Source organism: Sciurus carolinensis, chromosome 6 (assembly GCF_902686445.1).
Source record: "Sciurus carolinensis chromosome 6, mSciCar1.2, whole genome shotgun sequence".
In the NCBI taxonomy this organism is placed as follows: Eukaryota; Metazoa; Chordata; class Mammalia; order Rodentia; family Sciuridae; genus Sciurus; species Sciurus carolinensis.
The window spans coordinates 132,946,214-132,953,759 of NC_062218.1; the positions used below are offsets into that span (position 1 = coordinate 132,946,214).

At 40.2% G+C, this 7,546-nt stretch overlaps 1 pseudogene; it reads right to left on the reverse strand.

Annotated features, from left to right (window-relative positions):
• Positions 1 to 625: 625 nt before the first annotated feature.
• Positions 626 to 7,341, reverse strand: LOC124986416 (eukaryotic peptide chain release factor subunit 1-like; annotated as a pseudogene).
• Between the last annotated feature and the right edge of the window lie 205 nt (positions 7,342 to 7,546).

A 7,546-nucleotide genomic window follows, 5' to 3' on the forward strand; every position in this document is an offset into this window, starting at 1 on the left:
AAGCTAAACTCCATTAATATTATCTTAGTTATCTTAATGGTTTTTAAAAATAAAACCCAACTTCTTGGATAACATAAAAGTTAGAATTACTATTCCAATATTTGTGCCTTTGGATTGTGGTAGACTTTGGTAGATATAACAAAAAAAAAATTGTGTAAGAGTAGATAAAAAGTTTTTTAATGCTTTCCCAAATGTCTGACAAGTAACACCTTAACAAATCATCAGCTATGTAATTTTTACATACTTAGGAGATATATATCAGTGTTTTTTAATGTTTTCACTTCTACTAACTTTTGAAGTTTTATAGTAAAGTATTTTTGCTTCTATTTATGAAGGTTTTTTTTTTTTCATAAAATACAAGAGCAACCAATTTCACCATTGGTTAAAAGTAAAAACTAGGATTCTTTTTTAAACTGTCCAAAGTGGCATTTAGGAGCTTAGTTGTAGGCTGCTGTGCTGACATCATGACAAATCAATGTACAGGATTGGGTCTGGTTTTGTTTCATTTTTCTTTTCAGTATCCAATGCTCATGGATTAAATTCTGGAAATGCTCCAGTTGCAAGGCAGGGATCTCTTTGGATTTCACCATTGGTATGCTCCTTGGGTTGGATGCTGGAGGGTGAGTCATGTTTTGCCGAACCCATCAAGGTCAAAAAATTCATTGCCTCCTTCTGTACTCCATTCCCTAGAAATCTACTTGGTACTGCAAGATACCTCCAATTCCACCAAATCCTTTCACAAACTGGGATCCTTTTGTGACTTATCTAGGACAATTTTCAGTGTATCTCCAAATTTTTTATAGTTGTTAGCAAACCATTCCAAGAGGGGCATGCTCTTAATCAGCTCATGTTCCAGTCCTATCTTTGTGAAATGAGATTTATCCTTCTCTTGTTCTGGAGTTAGAGAATTTTCTCCTTTTCTGTGCTTTGGTAATGAAGAAAATATCTCATTATATCAGATTTTCATAAACCATTAGAATCCCTACAGCACCCATTTCCAAAGTCTTTTTTTTTACTTTTAATTTATTTTTATTGTAAACAAATGGGATCCATGTTGTTTCTGTTTGCACATGAAGTAACACCATACCATTGTAATGATGTTTGATTCATTCTATTATGTTTTCCTTCCCCCTCACCACTCCCACCCCTCTTTTCCCTCTATACAGTCCCTCCTTCCTCCATTCTTGCCCCCCTCCCACCCCCCATTCTGTGTCATCATCTGCTTATCAGTGAGATCATTCCTCTTTCTTTTTAAGATTGGCTTATCTCACTTAGCATGATATTCTCCAATTTCATCCATTTGCCTGCAAATGCCATAATGTTATTATTCTTTATGGCTGAGTAATATTCCATTGTATATATATACCACAGTGTCTGTATCCATTCATCAGTTGAAGGACATCCAGGTTGGTTCCACATTCTGGCTATTGTGAATCGAGCAGCTATGAACATTGATGTGGCTGTATCTCTGCAGTATGCTGATTTTAAGTTCTTTGGGTATAGGCCAGGGAGTGGGATAGCTGGGTCAAATGGTGGTTCCATTCCAAGTTTTCTAAGGAATCTCCACACTGTTTTCCAGAGTGGCTGCATTAATTTGCATCCCCACCAGCAATGTATGAGTGTACCTTTTTCCCCACATCCTCTCCAACACCTATTGTTGCTTGTGTTCTTGATAATCGCCATTCTAATTGGAATCTTAGTGTAGTTTTGATTTGCATTTCTCTTATTACTAAAGATGGTGAACATTTTTTCATATGTTTGTTGATTGCTTGTAGATCTTCTTTTGTGAAGGGTCTGTTCATATCCTTAGCCCATTTGTTGATTGGGTTATTTGTATTCTTCATATAGAGTTTTTTGAGTTCTTTATATATTCTGGAAATTAGTGTTCTATCTGAAGTATGAGTGGCAAAGATTTTCTCCCACTCTGTAGGCTTTCTCTTCACATCGCTGATAGTTTCCTTTGCTGAGAGAAAGCTATTTAGTTTGAATCTGTCCCAGTTATTGATTCTTGCTTTTTTGTCTTATGCTATGGGAATCCTGTTAAGGAAGTCTGATCCTAAGCCAACAAGTTAAAGATTTGGACCTACTTTTTCTTCTATAAGATGCAGGGTCCAGGCTGGGGAGATAGCTCAGTGGGTGGAGTGCTTGTCTTGTAAGCACAAGGTCCTGGGTTTGATCCCCAGCACAAAAAAAAAAAAAAAAAAAAAAAAAAAGATGCAGGGTCTCTGGTCTGATTTTGAGGTCCTTGATCCATTGTGAGTTGATTTTTGTGCAGGGTGAGAGATAGGGGTTAAGTTTCATTCTGTTGCATATGGATTTCCAGTTTTCACAGCACCATTTGTTGAAGAGGCTATCTTTTCTCCATTGCATATTTTTGGCACCTTTGTCTAATATGAGAAAACTGTATTTATTTGGGTTTCTGTGTCCTCTATTCTGTACCATTGATCTACCTGTCTACCCTTTCAGATGTTTCATCGCTTGCATATAAAAATACTTTAGATTTATGCGTGTTGATTTTATAGCCTGCTATTTTGCTGAATTCATTGATGAGGTCTAGAAGTTTTCTGGAAGAGGTTTTTGGATCCTCTAAATATAGAATCATGTCATCAGCAAATAATGACAGCTTAAGTTCCTCTTTTCCTATTCGTATTCCTTTAATTTATTTGGTCTGCCTAATTGCTCTGGCTAGAGTTTTGAGGACAATGTTGAATAGAAGTGGTGAAAGAGGACATCCCTGTCTTGTTCCCATTTTTAAAGAGAATGGTTTCAGTTTTTCTCCATTCAGAATGATGTTGGCCATGGGCTTAGCATAAATAGCCTTTACAATGTTCAGGTATGTTCCTACTATCCCTATTTTTTCTAGTGTTTTGAGCATGAAGGGGTGTTGTATTTTGTCGAACGCTTTTTCTGCGTCAATTGAAATGACCATATGATTCTTATCCTTAAGTCTATTGACATGATGGATCACATTTATTGACTTATGGATGTTAAACCATCTTTGCATTCCAGGGATGAACCCCACTTGATTGTGGTGCGTGATATTCTTAATATGTTTTTGGATATGGTTTGCCAATATTTTGTTAAGGATCTTTGCATCTATATTCATTGGTCTAAAATTTTCTTTCCTTGATTCGTCTTTGCCTGGTTTGGGTATGAGGGTGATATTAGCTTCATAGAATGAGTTGGGTAGGGTACCCTCCTTTTCTATTTCCTGGAATACTTTGAGAAGTATTGGAATGAGTTCTTCTTTGAAGGTCTTGTAGATCTTGGCGGAGAATCTGTCTGGTCCTGGGCTTTTCTTGGATGGTAGATTTTTAATGGCTTCTTGTATTTCATCACTTGTTATTGATCTATTTAAATTGCATATGTCCTCCTGGTTCAGTTTGGGAGGAGTATATGTCTCTAGAAATTTGTCAATGTCTTCAGTAGTTTCTATTTTGTTGGAATACAGGTTTTCAAAGTAGCTTCTCATTATATTATGTATCTCAGTGGTGTCTGTCATGATATTTCCTTTTTCATCACAAATTTTAGTAATTTGAGTTTTCTCTCTCCTTCTCTTTTTTAGTGTGGCTAAGGGTTTATCAATTTTGTTTACTTTTTCAAAGAACCAACTCTTTGTTTTGTCAATTTTTTGAATTGTTTCTTTTGTTTCTATTTCATTGATTTCAGCTCTGATTTTAATTATTTCCTGTCTTCTACTACATTTGCTGTTATTCTGTTCTTCTTTTTCAAGGGCTTTGAGCTGTAATGTTAGGTCATTTAGTTGTTGACTGTTCATTCTTTTCTGGAATGCTCTCCATGCAATGAATTTTCCTCTTAGTACCGCTTTCATAGTGTCCCAGAAATTTTGATATGTTGTACCATCATTCTCATTGACCTCTAAGAATTTTTTTATCTCCTCCCTGATATTTTCTGTTATCCATGTTTCATTCAATAGCATATTATTTAGTCTCCAGGTGTTGGACTAATTTCTGTTTTTTATTTTGTGATTGATTTCTACTCTCAGTCCATTATGATCTGGTAGAACACAAGGCAGTATCTCTATTTTTTTGCATTTCCTAAGGGCTGCTTTGTGGCATAACATATGGTCTATTTTCGAGAAGGTTCCATGTGCTGCTGAGAAGAAAGTGAATCCATTCATTGATGGATGGAATATTCTATATATGTCTATTAAGTCTAGGTTATTGATTGTGTTATTGAGTTCTATGGTTTCTTTGGTTGGTTTTTGTGTGGAACATCTATCTAGTGGTGACAGAGGTGCATTAATGTCACCCAGAATTATTGTGTTGTGGTCCATGTGATTCCTGAAATTGAGAAGGATTTGTTTGACGTACAGGGATGCACCATTGTTTGGGGCATAGATATTTACTATTGTTATGTCTTCCCGATTTATGGTTCCCTTAAGCAGTGTGAAATGCCCTTCTTTATCCCTTCTGACTAACTTTGGCTTGAAGTCCACTTTATCTGATAAAAGGATGGAAACTCCCGCTTTTTTACTAAGTCCATGTGCGTGGCAGGTTTTTTCCCATCTTTTCACCTTTAGTCTGTGGATATCTTTTTCTATGAGATGAGTGTCTTGCAGGCAGCATATTGTTGGGTCTTTCTTTTTAATTCATTCTGCCAGTCTATGTCTTTTGATTGATGTGTTTAGGCCATTAACGTTCAGGGTTATTATTGAGATATGATTTGTATTCCCAGTCATTTGGGCTTATTTTTGGTTTTTAAGTTGGCTTTGTTTCTCCTTTGAGTGGTTTTTCTCTAAGGAAGTTCCTCCCTTTGCTGACCTACATTGTTGTTTTTCATTTCCTCTCATGGAATATTTTGTTGAGAACATTCTGTAGCGCAGGCTTTTTTTTTTTTTTGTAAATTCTTTTAACTTTTGTTTATCATGGAAGGATTTTATTTCATCTTCAAATATGATGGTTAGTTTTGCTGGGCATAGGATTCTTGGTTGGCAACCATGTTCTTTCAGAGCTTGAAATACATTGTTCCAGATGGATGTAGAATGCAGCTGTTAATGGGATAAGAAAAGAATATACAGAAGTTCTAGATAATAGAAAGGATAAGAGTGGAATCAAAAGAAATTAGATGTTAGCATGCAAAAAAGGGAGAAAGAGACTCTGAGGGAACAGGTAAACAAAAGGAAAAGAGAGCAAGAAAAGTAAAGAAATAAAAACTTAAAATTTTTCAATAAGGAGAAAAAAGAAAATCTACAGTATAATAGTCATATAGTAATGAAACCTCCCAGTCTTCAGTAGCCTGATGCATGAGAGGTACCTGACAATGAGCTTGAAGTCTCTAGTAGGCGTCTCAGGATGGGTTTTGCCCCACCTAAAGATCAGAGCTACGGGTTTCAAGCTTATCCAAGATGGCCGCTTTGGCTTCCAAATGTGTTGGCAAATGGTGAGCTACAGCTCAGGGTGTGGATGTGGTCAGCTGGAGGTCCTGGAGGCGGGGTGCGGTTGGTGATGCAGGGGTCCTGGAGGTCAGGTGTGTTTGGTGTGGTTGCGGGATCCTGGATGCCGGGTGCAATCAGTTAGTCTGGGGTCCCGGTGATAGGGCTCAGTCAGTTGGTCTGGGTGTCCTGGCGGCAGGGAGCTGTCAGTCGATGTGAGGGCCCCAGAGGCAGGGAGTGATCTGTTGAGCTGAAGGATCCTGGAGATGGGGCTCAGTCAGTCAGGCCAGGGGTCCTATGGGGCCTGGCTGTTGTCTGAAAATGGCGGCAGCCACATGTAATCAAACCTGCAGGTACTGTAACAGTGAACTTCCAGGCAACAGAAGGCAGCTGGTGCTCCACTGGCGGTTGGCGATCAGTTTGCTGACTGTTGTCGGTCGATCGGGAGGTGAACCTCATGTGTTGGGTGATGGATAGGTGTAAGGCAGGTGATGGACAGGCGAGAGGCAGGCAAATGGAGGATGATAGGCACCCGACAGTGAGCAATCTGCTCTCAAAAAAGGCTTCAATATGCTGGCAGACTGCAGGTGATCACAGCAGACAAATGGGGTAAACAGCAGGGGATGGATAAGCAGCAAAAACTGCCTCACCAAGAAACAGATATCCTCTGCTTGAAATCGGAGTTATGGAGCGACAAGGAACACAGCCTTCCTCTAGTCCTCCATCTTGGATCCCCCCAAAGTCTTTAGTGTATCTTCAACACCAAAGTAGTACTTGCCCATGTCCTAATTTCATCAACATATCATCCTATTATTTTCTTCACTTGAATGAATTTCACATTAGGGAAGACTTCAGCAGATAACTCAATAGCTTGGTTGAATCCATTTGCACCAGCAGAGGATATATCAACTAATTTTAAAGCTTTTGATTGCAACCTCTGATTAGTCATATCAGATTGACTTAGTTCTCTTTTAAAGTTAGCTGATCCAACTAAAAATGACACCAGCCACATTCACTTTGTCTCCAGAAATAAACAGCTGCACAGCAGTCTCTGTTTCTTTCTGAATATAGTTATGTCATTTTTCTATTCTCAAATCAGCAAAATGCAAGGTTGACTGATCTCCTGTACCATGTTTCTTTGGGAGAGCCACAGTGAATTTGTGTAGGACTTCTCTCGTGTTTCCTTGGTGTGTGCCAAAAAGCGCACCACTGCCATCTATTACAATGAAGTCATATTTGCTATCATCTGAAAGTAGTGCTGAAAGAGCCTCTGTGTGGAATTTGTTGTCACACAAATACAATTATGTATTAATTGGTTTGAAAGGTTCAAAATCAATGTTGACTTTCTTTTCCTTTCCTCCTTCTGTTACAATTGCTCCACAGTAAACAACCAGACCACTTGGAGGTCCTTCATTATAAAGTTTGAGTCTTTGTTGCACAGATGTAATGATTCCCAGGACTGAAAGGGGGTTTATTGGTGACTTGATAATAGATGGAGTTCCAAACTCATCTGCTAACATTTTTCCCACTCGTAAATGAGAAATGATCAGTGATATCAGGCTAGTGCCATTACCGGGCCTTAGAAGTGCTGGACGGGGAGGCCAGTTTTAAAAGTCCTGACTGAAGAACATGAAGGGAGGAAACCAGGGAAGGATGTGCGGAAAGGAAAGCCAGGTACTTTTCCCCAGCAGCAGTGGGTGTCACCACCCAGAGCCCTGGAGCCCGAAGCGTGAGGAGCAGGACTTAAGGGCCTGAGAGGGGCACGAACATAGTAATTGTGGCTTACCGGGAGAGGGGTCGCATGGCCTGAGCCCAGGGGGACAGGTTCTTGCCCCCAAGTGGGGAAAACAGGCCTTCTCCGGTCAACAGCTCCGACCCTCACCCCTGGGGAGGGTACTACCCTGACATCCAGAAGTCGGGTGCTGGCTAGTGCCGGATCTCCTCATGGGGCTATGCGGTGGGCGGTGGGCGCGGGGGTGGCCATCCTGAGGGGTTGGGGCCCAAGAGGGCACCGGGTGGGGGCGGATGCGGCGCTCACCCGCGGGCCGCCTCAAGCTCTGATGAGCTTCTCCATCTTCCAGATCGCCACCTACCTGTCCGTGCCCTGCGGTCTCTGCCCTCTTCTCGCCTCAGTCTCCCTAAAGGCCCAGT